Genomic DNA, 27,008 nt, shown 5'->3' on the forward strand with positions numbered 1-27,008 from the left:
CTTTTCTAATGCTGCATCACATATATCAATGGGAAAGTATGGCACAGTGCAGCGACACCACAGTTTATACTATCTTCATAACAGACAGCATAAAACTGGAATTCCGTGAATGAATCTAAATCATGAGCTTAAATGCAAACTCATCTCTGCTACACTTGATGTAACCTAAATCTGACCATGGGTACCACAGTACCCTGCGCACCAGTCCAACACAGTGGTTTACTGTGAATTCACCACAAACTAACCTGATTAACTGCCCAGTATTTTCATGCAGAATTTGAATAAAACTAGTTTGTATTTATTTATTTGTTTTGCAGGAAGTTTCACAAAATGAAAATACATAATTTATCAAAACACATCATATACAGATCAAATATGTGATTAAAATGATGACATTGCATGTGATCTTTAAATTTGCAGTTTATCAAGCATCACTGAGCGGTCCTTACCTTTAAATATAACCCCTCTTCTTCCTCTTTTGTCCTGTCTGTCTTCCTACACCATGCTCCATCTCTGAGTGAAGTTAACTCTCATTCTTTTCTCTCCCTGGGAAACAGAGCAGCTGGACTTTAGCTAGAAACACACTGTGTGACAATCTGCACACAAACTCATTGTGTATTTGTTGATGTTTGTTGAGCTGATAGAAATGTTGAATTTGAAATTACCTCACACTAAAAAAATAATAATAAATAAATAAATAATAATAATAATAAATATTAAAGTACAGATACCTGAAAATTCTACTTAAGTACAGTAACAGAGTATGTGTATGTTGTGACTTCTCTACTAAGAGAAGCCCACCTGGAACATCTAAAATATTTTTAAAGCAAAAATAATTTAGCATGTTGTATGAGTCCAGTCTGGCTAACACTTAATTCCATTCATTGAGTCACAGCACTTATATCGATCCACCAAATCAACTGTGTATCTCCAAGGAATGAGTTAGGAAGGGATTAGCTCCTGGCCCTTGATTAGCATTTTTTGCTTACACAGCATGACACCATCCATCTCATAGCAGCTGCATTTATACCTATTTAACCTCTAAGAGATGTCTCCTAAGACCAACCCCCTTGACCTCATCTAAGGTCAAATTTCTCCAAAGTCCCCAAGTATTTTCTCAGTTCTTCAACCTTCATTAGTTCGAACAAGTCTATTAGGTCCATCCTGCTGCTACAGTCATATGATATCATGAAATGTAACAAAAGGCCTCCTCCTCAGCTTGGAGAGTTCCCATCACTCTCGTGGACTTGGTGTCCACATAAGTCTCTGTCCTGTGCTTTCAATAACTCAAGCAGAAGCCTATCAGCAGAGCGGTAGATCAGGTAACACCAGCGAGGGTGCAGTTCTTATTTGTGCAACCCAAGGTCACTGAACCACATGGATGCTGGATCAATCAGACAGATTAATGAAGCACAACTTGCTGACATGACGAATATTGACACCCTTATTACATCTTGGTCCTGCAGTCCACAACACTGCTTATATAAATCTGGCCCAAGTAGAAGGAGATGGGTAAACTCCTGAACCTAATCCTTCACATGGTAAACACACTACAAGAAGAGCTTAAATAAGGAAATGTGTCTCTCCCTGTAATTTACTAAATCCAAAAATGTCACAGAATTAAAGCTCATGGTGTAAACAGAGGTTGCAAGCAGTTTGAGCTCCAGTATCCTCAAAAACTGATCAATATTTATAAGATGATCAAACAAAGGTGGATTATCAGGAGCAAGACCTAAACATTTAAATACCTAATGACTTTATTGATTATTCAGTCATACTGAACCTAGTTTTTTGGTTATTCCTCAGTCACACCAGACTTGGGAATAACCAGTCAGCTACACACCCTTGCAACCACCAAATTTCCATAAAAACACTCCTAAACCTTGTGGAAAGCCTTTCCAGATGAACTGAAGCTGTCATGCTTGCAAAGGGTGGATCAACATCATATTAAATCCTATGGATTAAGAATGGGATGTCAAGCTCACATGCGTCTGAAGCCAGACAAACAAATACCTTTGGCAATATAGTGTGAAAAAATCCAGTAAAGCTTGTTTGTAGAAAACACAAAATCACAAAGGTAATTTTTCACTGTTTTCCAGTATTTAATACTTCAAACAGATGACTAAAAAAAACACCTGAAATAATAAGCTAAAAATAAACGGTAGTTATAACCCTGCAGCATTTTCAGCACACCAGATTGTGCTTTTGTTTAAACGTGCTATCACTCTTGATTACTAATTTTCCTTTTAATGAAAGAATTACCTAGTTAGTTACTAACTAGTCACTTGGTTTAAGGAATCACTCATTTTCATTTGAAAAGTCCACACAGTATAACAGGAAGTGCATAACGTTCAAAAACAGAATTAAGCCTCTGCAGTAGGTCTAAATCCCATGTCACCTTGCTTTTACCTAAATTAACTGGTTTTCTTAAATGCTTAAAGCACCTCAAACGTCACATCTCTTGCCCAGATTCTGGTTGTATTTCTGACAACGGGGCCAGAACAAATGGCATCCTCCAGTTTTAATCAAAGGGAGGATTAACCTTTTCTATCAGCGGTGCCTCTCTTAGCAAAATAGGGAGTCGAGATTTAGGATTATACCTGTGAAGCCATACTTTAGCTCATTATTGGACTTGGATGTTCAGACCTGTATGACACCCCTTATATCACTGGCATTAGGTTACCATTAATGACTCAGTAATCCTTCAAATCTCTCTAAAGAAATGCACCTCAACATGAACCTCTGGAAATTAATGTATTTGTAGAGCCTTCTCAGGTAATGATCCTCCATATTTTTAGAGATAACCTCACCACTTACGAGCAATACCTGGCCACTTAAGATAAATACCACAACGTTGATTCTGATTTTCCATTTCAATCACACAGCAGACATAAAGCTGTTTTGCTGCATAGTGCCCACACTAGTTTCCTTAATTTCTACTAACAAAGAGCAGCTGTTTGCTTTCCACCCATTTTCTATAAGTTCCCTTATAGATCAGTTGCCAAGTTAAACTGTTATTATCCCAAGGCTTTACAGCACAGAGCAACAGCAAAGGAATATAAGGAAATAATACAAAATTTAAAGAGACCATAAGGACTAGTTATGGTCAGAATATAGCCTTTTATAGAAATTTGGCTGCATCACAATTACTGATTATGGATAACCATGGCAATAACACATCTGTAATTCTTCTTTCTGTACAGTTTCATTGGTACAGTTATGGCTACACTCTTTTACCACCTGCTTGCAATGAATGTATTCAATGTATTGCAGAGAGAATACTAACTAGGACTGAAAAGAGAGACCATATTTTCCCGTATTAGCTCCTCTTCATTGGGTCTCTGTTAAATCCAGAACTGAATTTAAAATCTTTCTCCTCACATTCAAAATCTTGATTAATCAGGCCCTACCATACCTCAAAGACTTCAAAGTACCTTATTATTCTAAGAGAGCACTTCACTTTCAGACTGCAGGCTTACTTTTGGGTCATAGTTTTTAAAGGTAGAACAAGAAACAGAGCAGTCAGCCACCCGGCCCCTCTCATGTGAAACCCAGTTTGAATTCAGGAGACAAACACTTTCCTTTATGATAAATCTTATAGCCAGGGCTGGATCAGTTGACTCTGAACCCTCCCTGAGTTATGCTGCATTAGAGTGCCTCCCATAATGTATTGAACATTTCTTTAGTCTTCTTTTTTGTTTCACATTTCACTTTCTATGTGTTTATACACCACTGCTGCATTTAATCATTGCTAATTACTAACCTCGGGCCCTCTCTTTGCGTCTGATTGGGGTTTCTGTCACATATTTACCCTACAATATAAAGCACCTTGAGGTGACTGTTCAGAACTGGTGCTATAGAAATAACCCGTAATTGAAACGAATAAAGAACCAAGCAATGTTGGCTAATTTTAGGGCCAAACAAGGATCAGACAAATCTTAATGAAACCTTACTCAAGCAACATGCCAATCAAACTTCCCATGCTTTTCTAAAGCCTGCACTGGCTGCTGCAATAAACTGTTCTCTGCACCCAAAATAACTTCCTGAGCACCGCTGCAAATCACAGTAAATGGTTTTGACTATTACAAGACTATTATTCGCCTCTAGCGTTTATTTGGCGTGGAGAGGAACATTTTTACGGCACACGCTTTGCGTTCAGAACTCAGCAGCAGTATGACTGACGCGTATTTCACTGTGAAACAGACTTAGCGGTTGGACTTCCCGTGCCGATGCTCCAACGACGCTTTAAAACATTACGCTTCCACACAGCTCGAATAAATACCAAGTCAACGCAGTTCATAAGTGGCAAAGTCAGCCAACTTAACGAGTTTACTCTACCAGTTTGAAACAAAAGCGTGGCTTCAGATAATAAAGTGCTCTGTGCGTTTCAAAACACATTATGTGCTTCGCTGTGAACTTCCAAAACAGAAGCTAACACGAACTACTGATGTCGGAAGTTAGCACCGGTGGAGTGAAAGAGAAAATGAGGGAGAAAGTATAAAGTACCTGTCTAAGGCGGTTGTCCTCTTCCATGCTTTCTGTGTTGTCGAAAAGCTTTCTATAAAGCCATGGAAAGCTTGGAAGTTTCTTTCTTTTGGTGTTGTTGAGTTGGTAACCAGGAAAGCCTCTGGTTAGCAACGAGACCTGTCAAACAATGGCGGAGCCAAGTACGGCAAGCGGGAGGTCGACACGTGCTTTTCGTTGACGTTCAGTGTTTTGGAAGGTTTCGTTTTGCAGCTGAGCGTCAGGGGAGAGTGTCCCGTCAAAATAAGAGCACACCAAAGACTTGAAACTGTTAAAAGGTACCTGCATTGTTATATAATGTTCTTTTGGCGAGTTAAGCTTTCCTCCAAAACTGTTTTTAAAAGTAAAGACGTATTTAGCCTAGATTGTCCTGCAACTGAAGGACAATTTAGGTTTAAAACAAACAAACAAACAAATAAACCAATCAATACTTTTTTTTAATCCTTTAAAAATCAGAATTGAGCTTAATAAGTTCCTGACCATTAAGTTAATGATAATCACTCTCATTCTAAATAGTTATATTATTTAAACAACTTTGGAAATCTACTTTGATCAACTTTCAGTATTCATACGTGTTTTTAATTTCAGTATTTATTATCAGATGTTTACTCAGATACAATATTCATATGAAAATTTTAAAATAATACCAATAACATTATAGGGCTGCACAAGGCTATGACATAAATGTGTAATATATAATAATATAATAAGATTAATAATATTCCATATGTTCTCAACATGTGTTTGTAATTATTGCTTGCTCCATATACATACATACATACATACATAATAACAAAACCAACCAAAACGTAGATTCATAACGTATTTTAATTTGAAATGCATTTAGTCAAGAATTTGGAACAAGTGAAAAACTGCACTTTTTTTTCTTTTTTAAAAAATGTATTTATTTGAAATGATATTTTGTAACCACATTTTCAGCAACTAGGTTTCCATCTTGTTCCATCTTGTTCCATCTTGTCCTATGATAAGTGCAATTTATCTTAGTATTTTGTGCACAGATTACTTTTCAGATTTATGGGGGGGGGACAGAAAATGTACTGAAGCTGTAGAATGGGCCTTAGATTTTCACTGCATTTTCTAATTATATTTGCTCGGGAGTTTAACCAGCCGAAGAGGAGTTCACATAAACAGAATTAGAATGCAATCGTATGGCTTTGAATATACATTTATAAAAGCATTAATTGTTGTCTAACAGAATTACACCTGGCAGATTAGAAAATGCTTTAAAGCAACATTTTGACCTCAATAGGACAATCGTCTGTCGTTGCAGACTTTTTTGTTCTTGACTTAATTGTTAAATATGCAAATGAATTATGTAAAAGTACTCATCAAGTGGATTATAATCTTGTTTGTTATTAGATGACAATTCTATTTGTGCTTTAGTTATGTTTTTTGTATTTGTTCAGTAATAGGGGATAAGAATATGCAAATAGCTGGATTCTTATCAATAGGTTATGCCTATTGCATATTGTGCTGTGATCCAGGATGCATTGACATGCGTGCTATAAATTATTTCAAGGCAGAATTTCAAGAATCCCATACAGCTTTTTCTTTGTTATATAGAGCTTCAAGCTATCAAAGTCTATATTTATTATATATTTATTATTCAGGCAGTGTTCCCAGAACCTCCAGAAAAGGATTGATGGACTGAATTTTTGTCTTCGTTTTATGTCTTGGATGGATTTTCTTTTAATTAGGCAAAAATATGTATAATTCTAAGCTCCTAAAGTTGGGTCCACAAATCTTTTTTATCTGTTCCTTTTTATTTTAAAGACAGATCTGTCCATCTGGTGCATTTATCAGAAGTCGTTATCATCTCCTTAAGCTGCTGTTATTCATTTGTGGCTACTTAATAGATCCACTTTAAATTCCAATTCAAATTAATACCCAACCATTATGCAGATGGGTTTGATGAAATTTAAAGTTGAATGAGTTATCCTTGCAGAGGCCAGTTATTCTCTGGAATTCGAACGAATATGTGTAGCCACCTCTGCCACATTTACTTATTCAAAAAATCCTGAAGCATACATAAAAGTCTGTTTTTGCAAAAACAAAAACTGGAAGTGAAGTGGTCAAAGTTAGTTATGTGGTATATTAGTTGAGTAATTGCATTTTATTTTTTTCTATTCTACTTTTATAATCAAGCATTTTTAATACAATAAACAAACTTTATTAATTTGAGTTATACCTGTGCTTCACAGTTTCTAAGGGTTGTCGGGGACTCCTTGTGATGTTTAGGATGTCTTTATGTTTTCATGATTTCTTCCATGTGATTTCACCTTTAAATTTCTATTGTGCAAAGAGGTAACACTGAAAATAAATAAATAACTCATTAGTCCACACACAGAATACAAATGGTGTATAGCAGAACTTTATTGTAATCAGTTATATCATCTTATGACCCTTTAGAGCAGGGGTAGGCAACTCCAGCTGGACCCAATACAGGTGTACCTTGTTTTTCACAGGACTGCAAGAGGTCATGAAAACTTTTTTTTTTCATATGACAGCAGTATGCGTCTCAAACTGAACACTTTGATGTTAAATAGAGTGTTTCTACATAGATGTATTGGCCCTTTTAAGTAAGTCACATCACTATTTTTTTCCACCAAATCAAAACTTTCCTCTCTAAGCTGCTGTGAATGACAAGCTGGACTCTAAGCATTCTGGTTTGTCACAGGTTTATTTGCTGTCATCATTCGTCATTTTGTCCTTGTGGTATCTGAGCCTGGGATTTGCAAGGCTTACTTTGTCTTCATCCTAATCTTTAACAACAAAAAAGCTCAAACCTGATTCTTGTCACTTGCACACCACTTAAAGTGCGCCCTCATTGAAAGATGACAGTTATCTGCTAAATGTCTTGATTTTTATCTTCAGAAAGCAGAGAAATGGACGAGTCACTTTAAAGTCTCTAATACCACCTTTCTTTTGATTAAGCAAATTATTTCATTTTGTGTGCAATTTCACTTTGCTCTGAGCTGTATTTCATGCCATCTCCTACTCCACAGCTTATTGTTACTGTTCTAGTGGCTAAGCTCTTTCAGAGATGCTGGGGCATGAACAAAGCCAGTGATATCTAGTGAATTCTCATTACAAGGGGATTATTATATGTGCCAGCATGCATTTCACTCCCACATCATTACGTGTTTTGGACAATTTAATGCCAATTACTCCATTGCTAATGCTTTTTTGCACCCACCCTTTCCCCTTAGGCTCGTGGTGAAATTTGACATGTTTTGACAACTTAGTATGAATTCATCTTGCTTGGTTTGTTTGCATGAGATTGCACTACCTGGTAACCACCATTTGCTCTCCATCTGATGTCTGTTGCTCCAGTGGGATGTGGCATGAATACTTATCATAGCTCTCTATGTCACATATGCGCCAGTTAAAGGGGGGAGTACGGCAAAGTGCAAATACTGATCTGAGGGACCTATTAATGTTTAATGATCCATTAATATTCCCAAATGAGGAATACTCCCTGTTAACATGTCACTCCCAGCTGGAGAGGGGGGCTGTTACCTGGTTCCCAGTAGGTTGGTTCAATTAGACACTACAGCACAGCGTCAGCTGCACAACATAAGGCTGCACTTCCACATATAGCTTAGTTTGTTTTCACTGTACTTTGTGCAGTCACTATTGTAAGTTTGTTGTCTTATTCGTAGACATTTGGGGAGTTGTCCCAAGAGTTTCTTCAGATTTTGTTATATATAAAAAAAGTCAAGGATGCCTTACATAAGTTTTTTCTCCTTTTGTTTAGTATTTATTTGACCACATTCATTCATCAGGTCTTGGTGGATTTCAGATTTCGTTAAAAGGTTATAATGCTTTTTGCAGCTTAAGCTACTGAATTTTCATCATTAATCAATATTCTTTTCCTTACACGACAGAAAAAAATGACCCGGCACACAAATTGGCTTTGCTGCTGTTGATTTCAACATGATACACATGGAAATACATTCTCCTTAACACTTTCAGAGGTGAAAGTGGAGGGAAGAAAATGAGTTTATCGTAAATGCTGGAATATTCAGGATCCTGTGAATATTCTAAGCTTCACATCTGCCATGCTACAGCTCTGTGATGGTAAAACATCCCGGCACAAACATGAAAAATGAGATTACCTCCACAATATAAGCTGCTGTTGACCAAAGAAAACATGTCTTTCTCATCAACAGTATATGTGAGAACTTTCAGTATCAGCCCTCCTGCAGGCATCCAATCTCCTTCCAAGCTGCTGTCTGTCGTCCCTCCGCTAGTCTCTTCAGCTTTTCTCATTAGATTTCCTGCTCTTATGCATTCCAAGTATTTTTGAAGTGCATAGTGTGTGGAATGATGCAATGAATTCAAGTGGCAAGCCTGCACAAATCTCATCATGTCCAGGGTAATTCACATATGGAAAGTTTGGTATCCTAGCAACAGTCAATAAAGTCGGGCTTTGATTGGCTATTGCGTATGGCCGTCAAAACTTAAGAGTCAACGGGGCAGTCTTTTTATGAACTGATGAGAATTTGTTTACAAGAAATCAGAGGTTGTTTTGCTCATTCACACCTGCTTGTCGTAAACCAAAGAAATAATGGGTTTCTTGTCTTGAATGAGAGCTGAAGTGCATGAAATCTGCTGTACAGAACTGAAAGTTTTTACAGGAGTGAAGACAAAATGGGTCTAATCAGTTATTTGGGCTGGGTGGTGATTGCTGAATTAAACCATCTGACTGTCTTTCACACTGGAGGGTCACATTCATGGGTAGGTTTCATCATGTGCCACTGCAGCTGATTGAGACTTGATTGCCAGTGTTCAGTGTGAGAATGATTTCATGGCAAATGTGAGCCCTCTGTGGATTTATCACACTCTCCACACCGAGACACTGAAATCTTTCAGCTTGGAATATCGAGGGAACTAAATTCATATCGCACCGCATGTCAGCACACATGACAGGATATGATGAGGCTGTAACGTTTGCAGGTAAAAGCCATAAGGAAGATTCTTCTAGCAGCAGTTCTGGCAGAGAGAGAGAGAGAGAAATTAAACATTATTTTTTGTACAGTCAGTTCAGGCTCTGAAGCGTCTGCTGCTTTCTACCTCAAAGGTACTAAAATACATTCCTTATTTTCCAAATAAAATTAAACTTGTCTTCTCCGTGTGCTCCTACAGCATCATTGCCAGAGAGAAGAGTGTCCCATGAAGTTTAACTCAAAGTCCCAAGGCCAAGCTTACCATGTTTGCTCAAATTAAGCTCTGTTGTTAGAGTCATACAAGAACTCACAAATTTAAAAAGTTTAATTCCAGCCCACTCCTACAGAAGAGCAACTGAGCAACCATGAAAAAGTTTGACTTGCCAATTAAATCTTTTCCAGCTCCTATCCCCGTGGTATCCTCTGGTAAAAAGCAATCGCAAACCGGCTGGGCTGGTAAACATGTGCTTTGTGGATTTCACACTGAACTGAATTTCAGCTTTTTTAGAGTTAGCTCTCACTGTCTGCTGGAGCTGCCACTATGCAATATTGCTCCAGTGAGCCAAGATATTTTTTTCAAATTGACTGCATTTCATATAGCAGTCCAAATACCACACTTTCACTATGCACCATCACTTATTTTTATGTAAAGTGTTCAGGAAAACAGGAAATGTCTTTGACAGACAAACCACTTTTTTGAAATATTATTGTTTTAATTTGGTGCAACTTAACCTAACATCAGTTTTCACAACAGAGCTAAAACTTGCAATTCACAAATGTTCCTACTAACCTTAAATTTCTTATTTTTTGCCATTATGTCACTTTACAAGAAACTATGTACACATCACCACTGTCCAGTATAAGAGTGTGGTCAAATATACGTAATTAAACAAACGCCTTAACGACATTTGTAGTAACTTGCTGGTGGTTTAATCACTTTTCACATTTGCATAGCAATTTAAATATTTAAATGAGGTTTTAACAGCTGACTACGAAAAACACCAACAGATGTAGTTTGCTTTCATTTTGCAATAAAAAGGAAGTGTTTTTTTAAATTTTAGTTTCACCATTATTTCCCTACTGTAAAAGCATCCTCTCTGATAAGCCCCATGCTCTCTCCCATTCCTGATCTAAACCACTGAGTAGGGAATCCCTGGCAATGCATTTCTCAGACAGCTTAGCCAACAAACCTTTGTAAAGCATGTGCAGAAGGACCGGCATGGCACAGTGCACACTAATGAGTTGCTATTGCTACGTATTAACACATTATCAAAGAAGCTGTTGCACTTTGTTTTAGAAATAACTGATTAACACAAATGGTTCAAAACACCATCAAATATTCTATAAAAAGTCATGAAAACGCCTATATTGTAAAGTAACAGGTAAAGGTAAGTACAAGCATCAAATTTTTACTCACGTCCCATCATTTACTTGTTCGAAGGTCAATAACAGCTGGAAAGAAAACTGTAAAGTCAATGATGAAATTCTTAGAATATCATATTACAATATTTAGCAACCACCTTATTTTCTTACAGTTTAAATTTGAATCAGTACTTTGAAGAACAAACAAAACACAACGCTATGTAAAGAGCTAACTCGGTTTGTTCTGTTTTGTGTTCATGAAAGAGAATTATTGAAGAGTATAACATGAAAGTTCACAGCAGCCTCTATTAAGGTCTCTCAGAGATTCAACTCTCAGCAGACTGCGTGCTCTACTTTGCTCTACAGACTCGACATATTAGAAGAATGCCTGTTCCGGTGAAATTTGCCACCATGAATGGAATGACCCATCGCATCATTACATCATTTGCAATTGGGCAAAATGAATTAATTACACAATGTATCAGGACAAACAAACATTTCTCTGTGCATTTGTTAGGCATAGTGTCTGTTTAATTTGAACAAACTAATCATATAAATGGATATGAAAAAAGATCTGTTAGTGTGTCAGATAAAATATTTAATTTTGGAACATAAGAGAATAGACAATTAATGCAAATCAGCACTTGATTTAGCTTATATCTGAAACTCATTCTTGGCCATGCTGATTTGATCATCAACTGATTGGAAATGGTGCAACTGCAGTTCAAAGCTTACACGACTGAATTTAAATAAACTGATAAAAATCAATAGCAGATTTAGTAGTGTATGTATTATTTTGCGGCATGTTCAAAGCAGTGAGTATTTACCATGACAGATTAGATAGTAGCTTGGCAGATATAGTGATACTGTTAAATAAGTGATACGAAAAAAAATTATAGAGGACTGAATTGTAGAACCAATTTAACTCCTTAAGCAGTGTGGCAAACTGTGAGTGATGCGCTGATTCTGAGTGAGGGGCTGTAAGTTTCTGAGAATAAAAAAGCTTTTCAAGATGGAACTTCCCCCGATGCCTGAAAGACAAGGCTTTGATGAGGACACCAAGCTGAGAGCTCCTACCTTGACAAAAACACGAGAGATCATTATTTTATATTCAATTATCTGCAAGTGGGCTCTCGTTCCACCTACGCTTTGAAAAGACTTGAGGTTTTACTGGTTTATTAAAACTTAAGCAGGTGAAATAATAAATGGCACGCAGATGTGTAACAATCCAGTGCAGTAATATAATATGTTTTCTCAGGTTAAAATGTACATCGCAACAGTCATTATCATTGAATAGAATAGAATAGAATTCAACTTTATTGTCATTGCACATGCACAGGTACAGGGCAACGAAATACAGTTTGCATCCATCCAGAAGTCCTTTAGTGATATAGATATATTACAATATATATTAGCAATAATATAGATATGTGAGTATATTACAGAAATGGGTCTATTATGGAATGTTATAATGTACACGGTATGAAGTATGTTGTGAATATTCTATAACTATAAGTATGTACAGGCTGTAGTGAGTACAAGCTATGTACAGGATATGAACAGGATATAAATATGAAAAACTATACAGAATATGAAATAAATAACTTTACAGAATCTGAGATATACAGCTATACAGAAATGGGAACTATGCAAGTTGTAAACAGTTGTAGGATTAAAGATTATCGAATGTACAGAATGATTATTTACACAGAGCTATACAGTAGTGCAGTTAAGATAAGTGAGGGTGTAGATAGTTTCTACAGAGGCTATATAAAGTGCTAGTGGTTGTGAGTGGTGGTTCAGTCCATGTTATTATTGTGTGTTTGAGGGTACAGTTGTCCATTGTGGGTGTGTGTGTGTTCAGTCCAGGAGTTTAACGTGGGTCAGATGTCAGGAGGCAGAGTTCAGGAGTCTGACAGCTGTGGGGAAGAAGCTGTTCCGGTACCTGGTGGTCTTAGTCCGGAGGCTCCTGTGGCGCCTCCCAGAGGGCAGGAGGGTGAAGAGTCCATGTGATGGGTGACTGGGGTCTTTGATGATTTTCCCAGCCCTTTTCAGACACCGCTTCCTGTAGATGTCTTTTATGGCAGGAAGTGGTGCTCCGGCGATGCGCTGGGCAGTTTTCACGACCCTCTGCAACGCCTTCCGGTCCGAGGCAGAGCAGTTCCCGTACCAGACTGTTATACAGTTGGTCAGGATGCTCTCGATGGTGCAGCGATAGAAGTTCACCAGGATGTCTGAGGACAGGTGGTTCTTCCTCAGAGTCCTCAAGAAGAAGAGGCGCTGGTGAGCCTTCTTGACCAGCTTGGAGCAGTTGGTCGTCCAGGTGAGATCCTCGGAGATGTGGACTCCCAGGAACTTGAAGCTGCTCACACGCTCCACAGCCGTCCCCTTAATGTGGATGGGTGGATGTGGGTCAGCATTCCTCCTGTAGTCCACGATGAGCTCCTTGGTCTTCTAGGTGTTAAGCAGCAGGTTGTTTCTGTCGCACCACTCAGCCAGACGATCCACCTCCTCCCTGTAGGCGGCCTCATCGTTGTCACTGATGAGGCCAATCACCGTGGTGTCATCTGCAAACTTAATGATGGTGTTGGAACCATCAGCAGGTCTGCAGTCGTAGGTGAAGAGGGAGTAGAGGAAAGGGCTCATCACACAGCCTTGTGGTACACCGGTGTTCATTGTGATTGTAGATGAGCTGCGGTTATCCAGCCGGACATGTTGCGGGCGGTTGTTAAGGAATATGACGAGATTAAGCTGGAACAGCTGCTGCTGTGAAAAGTACGGAAGCAACCAAAATAAGATTCAGATAAGTAAAAATGAGAAATAATTCTTTGACAGAGCAGCTTGAAGATGCTTCAGTTGGTTTTAGCATGACGGAAAAGGAGGGATTTTTATTGTAATTTCTGAATTTGAACAAACTATTTAACAATTTTAAAGGGATGTACTATCAGCCAAAGCTTTTTGTAAATGCGTATCAAAATTAATTTACTGTAAGTGAAAAAAATTAGGTAAGAGATTTAATTTTAAACATATAAAAACCTACTTCTTTGCAGTGGTGGTGGGCATTATTCACATCAAAATTGCACCCCAATTTGGGGTCATAGGGTAGATGGGTGGGAGAGCTAATGCATACAATAACCTAAAAAATAGCAAAGGCAGTTAATTTGTTTGATGATCAAGTTTAAAATGTGAACATTTTCACCATTGATTCCCTGATATTCACTCCCAGACATGTTTTTTGAATCACCCATTTTTTCAAGTAACTTCAAGTACTGGAAAAAAATGTTTTCAACTAAAATAAAGTTAATTCCTTTGTTGAGCTGGCTATGTTTTTTGGATCATTGTCTTTCTGCAGAATTAAGTTCTTCCGAATGAGTTTGGATGCATTTCTACATAAACTGGCAGTCAGTATGTTTAAATGTATGTGTTCATTATGCTACCACCACTGTGAATTACATCTCAATAAAAATGAATTGAACCTGTTCCACAAGCAGCCACGGAGCCCAGTCCATGACAGCTCATCCAACATGCTTCAAAGATGTTTAGAATCACAAGCAGATTCACAAGCAGATTCACTCTGAAAAACTATTGTGAGTCATGTTTGTACTTTTGTTTTTCAGATTCAAGATTCTTGCACCATGGGCTCTGTATCATTGTTCTCTAAATCTCCTTCAAACATTGCATTGTGATATTTCTTTGGACTCTGTGATATGTCATAGACTGTTATTTCACGGTTTTTCTTTATTTTGTTGGATAACCAGTTAGATACTTATTGCTTTACCTGACATTCCAAATTTTGGTACTGGCTGTGTAAAATGTTTCTGAAACACCTCTGATGGATTTTTCCTGAATGGCATGGTTCTCTCCAATAACCAGCTCTCTGGTTTTCATGTTGGTCTGCCCTTCTTAACTTCAAATGAGTCTTCACAGGTGAAAACCAACTGAGTCTAGACATGGCTAAGCAATAACCCTCTCTGGTCAAACCAGCATTACTCACTATCCAAGATGTGCACGTTAACATCACTGAAAGAGTGGTCACTGGCCTATAGGGGTAAATATACTTTGGGGAAGAAGTTGCTTAGATGAGTCATGAAATGTTTCTCCAACTGAAAATGCTACATCCAGATGAAAAGGAACAACTTTCTGGAATCAATCTTGTATCCTCCTGAGACCCAGCCTATTCATTTATGTCCTCTGTAGTGGACAAACAAATCACCAATAAAGTTAAACTGAGAGATACTTTCCCCCCCTTGGTTCTTAGAAGGATTTGGCACACCTGGGTGAGAAGAACATCTGTCGGTCAACAGTTCCAGTTTGGCTCACTAAAAAAGAAAGGGGTCCTTTGATACAAAATACAATATTTGCTAAGTTGTTTATAATACCTCAGTGCAAATACTGGGGAATAGACCTAAAACACTGATCTTTCTTCTCATGTTCATCTTTTGGTCTCATGCTGAAATGTGTTCAGTGCAAAACACAAACAAATTAATTTCTGTTGCCTTGCTGCTCCAATGCTTTTGGAGAACATTCACACTTACACTTACCAACTAACATGCATGTTTAGTGATTAGGAAGTCAGCGTACCTGGAGAGAACCGACAAAGGCACGAAGAGGTCCAGCTCCACTCAGAGTTTAGAGTCAGGAGTTTGAACCCATGACATTCTTGCTGTGAGGCAATGGGTGTTATCCCCAGCACATTGGGCTGCAACAATGAAGAATATAGTATTGTATATTAATTTAATAAAAAATGAAACAAAATGAAAAAAGGTTATACTCTATAATGACAATTACCAGAATAAGATGGGTCATTTTTTTTTTTTGCAGCATGGTTAAAATAAATATGTCACACTACCTCTTGTTCATGTCTAATTGCAATGATCAGTAATTACTCTGGTATTTTTAATGTAATATTTCTATTTTCTCATGATGAAACATCCTACCTTATTCAGGCTGTATGTATTTAGTATCTTCTTTATATTTTTTTTATGGAACTAAGCTGGAAAGATGACTTGTATAATAGATATAGAAAAAATTAATTTTCCACTCTCTCTAGAGGGAGAAGTCTTTGTTTTTTTCCATTCTTAGTAATCTTCATTGTATGTGTGATGCTCTGTTGCACCAGCTCACAACTTGATTTGCACACTCAGCAAAGGTGTTAATTTAGTCTTTAAGTGTAAAATTCAACACTATTTTGCCAAAGACGCCATAATTCCTCACCCATCACAGTTTATTCCTACCACTTTCACGTGGTTTTGGATTACTACCCCAGGGCCACATAAGCTCTGTGAGTGAACAAACGCATCAACAACAAATAATCTGCCACTGGGAGATCTGCCATACAGGAAGATGCTGCAATCGAGTATTTCAACTCGCACATCAGTTTGAAAAATGTGTTCATTTCTGACAGACAGAGTAAATCCGATTATAGTTTGCTGTATCATACTCTCTATTAGATATCTGTGTAGAACAAAAGACATTGGTCAACTTATTTTCTGGGGCTATACTCATTTTATTCAATGGGACCCTCAGTGCATTTTCATCTTTTATATTACAGTTTTCTTTCTCTTAGAAAATTTTCAGAATGCTTTGTACTCTGTTTAGAGAAAATGTAATACTGACTGAGGTCATTTTTTTATCCGTACACTGAGGAAACATTTCAATTAAATTATCTGGAAAGTTTGTGAGACCTCTACATTATGGTTTGTTGAGGAACATGACATAAAACTTTATTAATTTACAAAAACACACAGCTTTTGGCTTATGAATACATTTTTGGCCTGGTTTAAGAAAGTCAGCAGTGGCTTACCAATAGTATAAAAAGTATAGAAGCACAGACAGGGAACAGAGTGCAGATCAAATCCCTTGCCCATCATACATGAATCCCTAAACAACTTTCTACATCCTGTACAAAAGTAAATGGAAATGTCTTTTCCCTAATTGTAATTCAAGCAGCCTGTAACTGAACTGATAAAACAGATTTGTAATATCTATATAAACATAATTTCGAGCATACATTGCTTGTTATTCGACCACTTAAAAAAATCACAAAGGTTTTTAAGAGTTCAGGGACAGCTCAAAGCTACATATGCAATCTTTTCTTAACAGACTTTGAAAAGTGATAAAGTTTCTTTTCACTTCCTGAAGCAGCAAAATTATATTGCCAATGACAGGATTTGTTTCATTGGTGATTGCAGCACAGTGACCACAAGATGTTTGAATGTGTCTTGTCAGCAGGCTTTGCTTCATTAATCTGCCTGATTGATTCGGCATAGCTCTGTGACCTTGCTTTGCACTGTGTGACCTACATGCCATTTTCACCTGATCTCCCACTGTAATTGTTAACAAACAAAAGAGACATAGAGTGAAGCGAAGGTTAAATTTCAACTCAAACTGTTAATTATAACCAGGAATGAACCTCATCTAAATTAATGAATCCGTTTAAATTTCTATGTGATTGTATTTGCTCAACTGGGTTAATATTTTACATTTATTGTGTTCAGTAATATTATTAAGACTTGATTTGTCCCCTATTTTGTAGCTATTTCCCACCCAAGTTCCTTTTAAAACAACTACCAAAATAAAGTTCACTGCTGAACCAGAAAATAAAGCAACATTGTAAGACTGAATAAACATCTAATCTCATAATCACCTCCTCTGGATTACAGATAAACCCCTCTCTGTTTTATTAGGCCCTCGGATTATATCGTGATACTACATAGTAAGAAAATGAGGAACAAGTTAATTAATTTAATATTCAACATGACACCTTGATTATTTGGGCTTACTAAGCCCCAAGTTCCCCTTTTAGACATGAGTGTAGAGTATAAGGAGAATGTGATACAGCAGAAACCTGAAACATAAACATGATATACTGTCGGCATGAGTGATTTGATCTAAATGTAAAGTAAACGTAAATGTGCTTTACATTTCTCTGTAGGCTGCCCGCGGTGCAGCTCATGAGAGAAATCAATGTCAGCTGCTAATGTGTGATCGAGAGGCTTTTAGTGATGCAGAAAGCATGCACAGCACAACTGCTTCTGTAGAGGTGATGCATTATATTCTGAATCTTCGCTCTAAAATGCATTATGTGCAATATGAGTAGATATACAGTGCTTAACAAATTAATTAGCCCAGATTTGGCTTAAACCAACCCAATGGTAGGTTTATGCCACCGCTGCCCTAAATGAAAAGTATTGGTAAATATTGCAATCATTTTTATGTTACTGTAATGGTTGATCTACCAGCACGTGCAAACTATTTAACTGAAACAATATATTTATTACTGAAATACAATTACTGTTTTTATCTGTGAATTTTCAAAGCTAAAAATCTAATAAAGCACATAATTCTTTTTTTGATTAAGATACCAAATTATAGTTATTTGCCTGCATTCTTGACTTCTCAGTGAAGTCCAGTGTGCCCTATCAATTTCAAGTATAAAACATTAATTCACACACTTTTAGTTAGTTTAGTTAAAGCAAATACAGCTTTAATGCGACGTACACCCAGAAATTTGTTTTAAAAAATCTGTCTCTTTTATACTCTCTCGCTTTATTTTTACAGTATCTGTTAGGTTTGTATTGTTGATTGTCATTTATGCTTAGAAATATATACTCATGTATGCTTAGAGTTTTATAATTGATTGCATATTGATAGGATGTCTGATCCTTAGCAGTCTGCAAAGACTCTGTGCGCCTCCCAGAGCACTCTGGCATACACACACATCTTAAGGTCATGAGAGAGGTCGTACCTTCTCTTACTGGTTTATGGTGCAGGAGGACACCTACTCTGTATCTGTTTAAGTATAAGAGCCCTTTGTTTAGGTGGACCGCTGGACTCCTGGCACCAGCTTTGGGGAGTCGTTCACAGGGTCACATCTTCACACACACACACACACACACACACACACACACACACACACGCACGCATGCCTATACGTACACACAGACAAGGTACTCTTTGTTCACATGTATGCCTGTGTAAGACGTCATATGTTAATGAACTTATGCATAGTCATGTAACACAATAAAGAGCAGTGTTACGGGGGAAGCTGGCTGAGAGCGACTGGGGTTCGAGCAGAAGGAACGGCGCCCGTCACAGTTCTCTCCCTCGTGCACGAGATCAAACAAAGAGCTCTGCTTGGTGTCCAATGCTTTTTGCTGTTGTAGTAGAATTATCTCGTTCCAACGGTGGGTCTGTGCCAGACAGAGCCAACAGTATCTATGTGGAGCAGAAGCATTTTTGAGCTGCATGCGCACTTAACAACAACTGGATCTGAGGCACTCGAGACACCAAAAGTTGGGTTGACCCCTGAGCCCTATCCTTTGGATGCATTTCAAGCACAAATTAATGGGAGAAGACCAGCCAGGTAGGAGACAAGGGGCAGACCGAGACATGCTGCAGGGGTTACATCTCCGTTTGAGGCCGCCTAGGGAGACGTGAAGGCAGCTTGGTGGGGGCGGTCTGAACTGCTTTGCTTGCACTGCTGCAGCAGCAATCCTGACAAAGATAATAAGTAGGCCTACCCAGAAGATGGTTGGATAAAAAGCTCTCTGTTTTTTTTGTTCAGCAGTCCTTTTGCTTTGTAATTGGTTTCTTTTCAACGTAGCTACTTTCAAAGTCTGAAAGGACTGCATGTGGTAAACATTTATATCACGGGCAGAATAGATAGGCAGACTCTAAATAAAACCCATCACCACAAACTATATTCTGAAAAACAAGCAAAGAGTTGAGTCAACAGTTTATGAGACGATCTCAACAAACAGCGAGAACTATCTCTGTCTCCAGCCCCTGAACTGAGTGTCACAAGGCCCAAGGCCATTCATTTTTATTATAAATATAAATCTTTAAAAATGGGTCATGAATCATTTTTAAAGGGTGCGTAATCTCCTAAAACAGCTGGGCATTGAGCACTCTAGATTTTACGAGTGTTCCTCTAACTCATGAAAAAAGCGTCTACAGAATCAGGTCAGTGTGTCTGCTAAGTCGTCCCACCAAGTATGCAGGACAGATTCACAGACTCATGAGTATAACTGTTTATCAGCTTCATTCATACTTTTTCTGTATTAAAATCTAAAGATCAGTGTCAAGCTTACTGGCTTTGTTGTGATGTTTACTAATTGATATCTGATAATAAATCAAACTGTAAAGGTTCTTATTTGTTATTTTTGAAGGTGAGTGTTTTGTGTGAGACTGTGTCTTAGTCAATGTTATTGATATAGTTATTCTCATAGTGCCTATTTCTATATTTGCTACCCGCTGTTCCATTTTTCCTCCCAGTTTACAGCAGGCAGGGTTCAGAGATTTGTCAGAGCTGACCTCAGAACATAACATTTCCACTGCCTTAGGCTGTACACACAAATCGCAGCCCTGCAGACAGCATGTGAACGGCAAAGACATTAGTCCCATTTATTACCCATCCTGGCCAAAATAGTTTTTGTTCTTCACAACGAGAGTTCGGCAGGCATTTCCAATTACCAAAGATACTGTGTTGACCCTCGAGGGCATTTGGGGAGATGAAAAAAATGTAGATTTGAGGAGGTTCAATTCTATTCAATCAATATGCTTTTTATAGGCTGTGCAGATCTGTCAGAGGAGCAGTGGTATCTTTACCCTCTGCAAAACATCTCTGACACAGGCTGAATCATGGCATGATGTATGAGGATCAGAGCACATAGCGCAGGTTTCCATTTCTGTAACTTCAAAACCCTGTTTGATTTTCTAACCTCTGACCTGCTTCAGTTTCAAGGTATGATATATTGGTCTGCAACAGCCACTCAGCTCTGACTGTTAATGAAAATCTGCCCAGAAGGGTAAAACCTGGCATTGGAGATATGTGCATGTCACTCTAATTAGTATCCCACTGGTTATTAAGGAGGCCTTTTGATTGGATGATGGAGCGTTGACTGACTAATTGCCTGGAAGGGAAAGCTCTGATCCTTGCAAGCCAGACAAAATACTCAAGTGAGTCCAGGTGAATGATAAAGATTTGTAGAAGCAGACGTCATCAGACTGTCACAGAAAGACTGTTTCACTAAGATAAGAGTGAATGGGAAAAGAAGTAAAATGGAAAATTTCCTCTCACAATAGCATTGTATTTAGCATTATGGGCACTCTTTCAGCAAATATCAAATTGGTATTCAAATTTATCACAGTCAAATATTTTGCTGTACTGCAGTCACAGTCTGCGTAAGAATGACCCAAGAAGATGTAGACCACAGAGTCTAATGTTCATAAACTGGCTTGATGTACGCAGCTGCATCATGGTTTGGGTTTTTTCTATTAGTTGTTGTAGGTTTGGCTCCCATTTTACTTTATGTTTCTCAGTGTTTACTGTGTCTCCTATTATCCTTCTTTAGACTGGATACAAAGGTTATCCTCTTTAGACTAGTAGTGTGTTGTCACCCAGACTCATACAGTGGAAACAATGAATCCATACACTGAAGCATATGCTGCTTTATTGTAATTTTTACTCCAAATCAAACTATAATCTACTAAATGAATGCAATGTTCAATTTTATTTTTTTTTAAAAAACCCCCACTTTTGTTTACTGAAGTAAATAAGTTAAATGAGCAGTACTTTAGATTCATCATCTCATAGAGGTCCATCCAGCCAAATGAGTTGCATCCTATCGGCCATTAGAAATAATGCAGTTAATTATCTTCTGTTTCTGTGTATTTCCCCTTTTGCTTGCCCTGCTTCCTGTTTTTTCACTTTGTTCTCTATATATTTATAGCCTTGTGTATCTCTCCCTTACTTTGTTCTGTGCTTGTTTTCTTCGTGCCATTTCTTTAGCCTAGTTTGTTAGCCTTCATCTGCTCCCCTGCTTCTGCTTAATTTACTAACCTTGTTTTGCACCAGCTTAAGTTAAAGCCTGCTTTTTGTTTTTGTGTTGCCCTACAATAATCTTGTAGTGATATAACTTTTAAGTAATTCTGTGATTTTTCAAATACATTTCTAATACTGTACATAGTCCAATGAAAGCTTAAATAACTCAGCTATAACCGAGCAGCTGTTTAACTGAATAACAAGACACTTTCTTGCTTCACACCATAGTTTGATGAACAGACTTTGGAGCAGGGTGTTTTGCCCTTGTAGTGGCTCCTAGCAAAGAAAACACACAGGGCAGTCCACCATAAAAGCCAATCCAGTGTGTGGAATTTCTGCTAATGAGCTTATGGTGATTGGCAGTAAAGTTTTAAATTAAATATGCCACAAATTTTAAAACTAGTTATCTGTTAATACAACTTGACTTCCTGGATCATATACATATACACAGTAATAGCGTACTGTTGTTTTCAGTCTGATTCGCTATACTTTTTTGAGTTGTATTTGTGGCAATTCTTCATATAAATTACTCCAAATAATAAAAAAAACGGCATCAAGATGATCAACTAGTGTTCAACCTAAAGTTAGTCAAAAATTGTTATAAGAAAGGGTTTTAAATCGCCTGATGACTTACTTTAAGTAAATAAATAATGAAATAAGTAAGGTTCATTTATATAGTTCTTTTCAAGACAAAAAGACTAAAAAGCTAGTAGTAAGGTAAAATAAGAATGAAAAGATTTTAAACTGAAGTCTAAAGCTGACAGGAGCTGTTGCAAAAGCGTGGTGATGTGTTGAGATTTATGAGAGTGAACCTTACAGCAGCACTTTAGACAGATTGGAGGCAGTTAATAGATTCTTTACTCAGACAAGAAAACACGCATTATAATAATCTAAATCAGAGGAGATGAAGGCATGGAGAAGCATCTTCATTGCTTTTTGTGCTTTTGTGACACCAATAATTCTTAAATGAAAAACAAGAGTGGTTCAGAGACTTGATGTGAGCATCAAATTTCAAAGACTGATCAAAAATGTCCCCAAGTTTCTCAGTGTTAGCTTTTATGTTGGATGAGAAAGAACCCAGTCACTGTCTGATGCAGGCAATAATCCTCTCAGGAGCAATAATTAGATGCCCTGCCTTGTCCGTGTTAAGCTGCAAAAGGTTATTTGCCATCCAAACTTTGATTGCATTCAGAGAGTCATTTAAAATGGATAACTTACCCAGTTTCTGAGGTTTAAACGAGAGGTATAGCTGAATGAAAAGATGATAAGAAATTATTTTAAAACTGCTCATAATGTGGCCTAACGGGAAGCTTTACAATGAAAATAGCTGAGGACTTAACCCAGATCCTTGAGGAACGCCGCACAATGGAGCAGCAACACATGACTAAAAATTTACCACCAAAATCAAAAGCAAGGTATGAAGTGAAGCTAACCAATACAGGGCAGAAATCCCAGCCATGCACTTTCACCTATGTGTTAAGATCTGAAGGTCAGATGTTTCAAAGGCTGAGCTGAAGTAAGGTTGAACAGTCACACTCATGTGCAGGCATCAAAAGATCATTTGAAACTTTAAGGACAGCTGATACAGTCGAATGTCATTTTCTGAAACCAGACTGGAACTGATCAAAAAGATTAGTTTTTTGTTAATTGCATCCCAAAAACCTTTGCTAATAATTAGCAATAAAAAAGAAACTTTATTATTTACTGGTGGGTAATAATGGGTCTTAGTTTGTTTTTAAAAATTAACAGGGATTGGACAATAGTAGCTTGGGACACAATGAGCAGTCAAAGAGATTAATAGGGTCAAAAACTTTGAGAAACAAAGTTGTGAGTAAAATGAAACCCTTAGCCTCCATTGCAAAACTTCTGATCATCACAAGTCACCACATGAATAACATTTGCAGTAGAAAAAAGAAATGGCTACACACAGTCTTACTAGGCATCAACAGTTAACATGACTCTTAACTTTGCATTAAAAACAGTATCATCAATCCAAAATTCAAGAGATAAAAACTCCAGCAAAACCAGTAAATAACACGTTTGGTTGAAGGGGAAACAGCTTTTAGACGTTACCACGAATTAGTGAACTCATTGCAAAGGCTTCATATAAACAGTTCAGTGTTATTAAATTGTTTCAGATTAAGAGTCATAAAACGAAACCACGCCGAGTCTATTTTTTTATAACCAGGCTATTGACATAAATTTAATGATGCTCAAAAGTAAAGACATTTAAAAATGTAATGAAGTGAGGCTAGGGACATCATCAGCAAAGTAAACTGTATAATATTTTAATAAATACACTGTAATGCACTTAAAAAATAAACTAAAATGCAGATGGTGGCAATTACATTTCAAACTACATAAAGCAACTGACTTTCTTTTCAGGTTTTATTTTTCAGCAGGTATTACAAGTTTGACATTTGTCCACTTCTACCTCTTGTATAGTAACACTGATGTAACGTGGCCAACCCAAGTTCTTTTTAAACTGATTATACGACTGAATGCTTGAATCACGATCGCAAAGTAATAAGAAGCTTCTATATCATCGAGTAGCAAGAGGCATGTTGCTTGTGTTTGTGCTGATCACCATGGTGATCAGAATTACTAATATATAACAAGTATACGAAATAATCAGTTTTCTGGAAAGATGGAAACATTTACAGATTGAAGAATGTTTACAATGAAAAAAGAAAAAGAAAAGGCTGTTTAGCATGTAATATTTTAAATGTAACCTTTAACTTTAATTTGCACTTCTTATCCACATAGCTTAGAATTAGCTATCCCATTTTCTTAGCGATCAGCATTTAGCAAAATAACTGCGGTGCATTTCCCTATAAAAAGAAATGCCAAACTTGCATCTTGACACTCACTGACACCCTTTGACATTGTCACCATCTGTAATTTAAATGCAAACAATGTTAACCAATTTTTAAAGCAGGTCTCTCTTTGTAATGATTGCATTTTGGTTCCTCTCCAGGCCTATTGTACTCAACTGTTGCCCACAACAGCTTATCTGTTTACATCTTGGTTGAGAGGAATCCTTGGAGAGCCATAAATCCTTTATAATTCTTATCAGTCTGCTTGTCTAGATAAAAGCAAACCTAAACCTTATGACATTAAACTTTTTTTTTACAGAAACAGGAAAAACACTTTCATTAAGAACCAGAACAACAGCATGTACAGATCATTATTCAAATGAATAAACACATCATGACACACGTTTCTATGCTAATTAACAGGAATAGAATGTGAATATGTGCCTGAAAGACAGATTTTTTGATGTTTGTCTTTCTGTTACTGCTACACATACAGATGCATACCAGCAATATTATGCCTCCCTGTTCCAAAGATGACACAGTAGACACATCTGATCTTACTAACTGTACAATATTTCTGCCAATGTTCCTTTCTCCAGTGAAAAGCTGAGTTTGCTGCAGGCAGCCACATGACTTAAGTCCTCCCATCAGAGCTGAATGGCCACTGATTTAAGATTAAGTCTGAGAAGAGGTGTGGAGCAAAGGAATTTCATACACCAGTAGACCTGAAAACTCGGTTCTGACTGAGCAGTCAATCTGATTGAGGTTGACATGTGCTTAACTGTGCTATGCTAATCATGCGCAGCAAAAAGGTGTATTGCTGCGTCACCGTATGTACACCTGTTTGAATTCAGTGAACATGGATGTCCACGAGCAGAGACACTCTGTGCTGTTCTTTTCTCTTGACAAATTTTCTGTACTTGACCTAAAAGCTGTGAGCAATTTAACTCACTTTCTTTTCACCATAACGACGGAACTTACTGGCCTCTCCGTCTCATAAACACTATATTTTTCAAGCAGACAGCTGGTCAATGTTGGCTCTGATTGTATTTTTGCTGCTGGAATTGAGCCATCAGTGGCAGCGGTGATGAAGCATGAGCTGTTTGACATAAACTAGTAAAAGTGACAAGAAGATCATTACTGTGTCTTACCTTGGTCAGTTGCTGGTCGTAAATAAGCTGAAGGGCATTCTTTCAGCTCAGGCTAATGTCAGCCACACAGGAGGGGATCTGTCACAATCTTTTAACATGATCACAGTCTCACTTGTGCCACAGTAAAGTGAATCCTTTGTTGCTTACACTATCTCATGCTGGCATTACTTTTTTTTCTTTTTTGTATTATCACAGGCGGACTAACCTGTGGTTCTCATGGGCTTGTGTCACTCCCCTTGGGGGTGGTACAGATGGTGCTTATCCACCCCCACCAGTCCGAAACCTGGTTTTCTCAGCTAGTTTTTGATTACAAATTAATCTAAATCATCTGCAAAAATCCACCCTTACCCCAACCAACCCACTCATCCACCAACACAGTGGTTTGAAAAATCCAGGAGCTCTGTAACATATTTTAACTGGTGTTTACACAGTACATTTCACACTGTTATGTTTTCAGAATATGAGTTACATCCACAGCGTCATCCATAAATGTAGAAGTAGCTGTAGTCTGTTTCACATTATTTAAATTTCTTTTTAAAAACAGACATTTTTCTCATTATCACCCATTACTACATTTGTACACACTTACTGCCACTTTGATAGGTACATCATGCTCTGCCTTCATTCTAAATGGCAAGGTAATTTAATCAATCCTCAGAGACTTTAGTCCGTATTAACTACACCGTTGCTATAGATTTGGTGATTGCATCATGTGAATCATTTTACTACATCCCAATGGTGGATTAAGATCTGGTGACTGTGTGTGTCATTTGAGTATAGTGACCTCATCACCATGTTCGGGAACCAGTTTTAGATTATATTTGATTATATTTGAGCCCCCAAGAATTGCTGCTTACTGACTATTCTTTCCTTTTTGGACTATTTTCTGTAAAACCAGGAAAATCCCTGTAGATCATCAGTTTCTGAACTACCCGGGCCAAGCCATCTGGCATCAACAGCATGTTTAAAGACACTTAAATCACACTTTTTTCTATTCTGATGCTGGCCACCTTGTCCATGTCTACATGGCTTTATTCTGTGAATTGGTGTCACGTAGTTGTCTGATCAGAGATTTGCGTTAACAAGCAATTGAACTGAAGTTTTTCATTTTTCCAAATGTAGGAGTGGATCGTTCCTAACAATGCTCCAGTTTAAGGATCATGGGTGATGTTGTGTTAAAAATCCTGTACTGGATTTAAAGATTATATACAAATGTTTCTATACCATCACTTGTAACACTTCCCTGTAGGACAAAAAATGTTTCATTTCCATTCTGATCAAATGCCACTTTAACCATGAGCAATGACGATTACATTTATAAAACACTGAAATGTTGAAACTCTTATATTTACTTTGCTCA

At 37.6% G+C, this 27,008-nt stretch overlaps 1 protein-coding gene across 4 annotated transcripts in view; it reads right to left on the minus strand.

Annotated features, from left to right (window-relative positions):
* enox2 (ecto-NOX disulfide-thiol exchanger 2) overlaps positions 1–4,673 on the minus strand; it is a 179,420-nt gene extending 174,747 nt beyond the window's left edge. For 2 of the 4 annotated variants that reach the window (XM_040016340.1, XM_040016337.1), the window contains exon 1: positions 4,507–4,673. The gene's annotated coding sequence lies outside the window, so the exon portion shown is untranslated. Of the gene's footprint in view, positions 1–449; positions 502–4,506 lie in introns of those variants that run through there. The other 2 variants (XM_040016341.1, XM_040016338.1) reach the window with 1 other exon arrangement.
* Positions 4,674–27,008: the final 22,335 nt, after the last annotated feature.

The sequence above is a fragment of the Simochromis diagramma genome, unplaced genomic scaffold, assembly GCF_900408965.1.
Source record: "Simochromis diagramma unplaced genomic scaffold, fSimDia1.1 OVJJ01000685.1, whole genome shotgun sequence".
NCBI lineage: Eukaryota > Metazoa > Chordata > Actinopteri > Cichliformes > Cichlidae > Simochromis > Simochromis diagramma.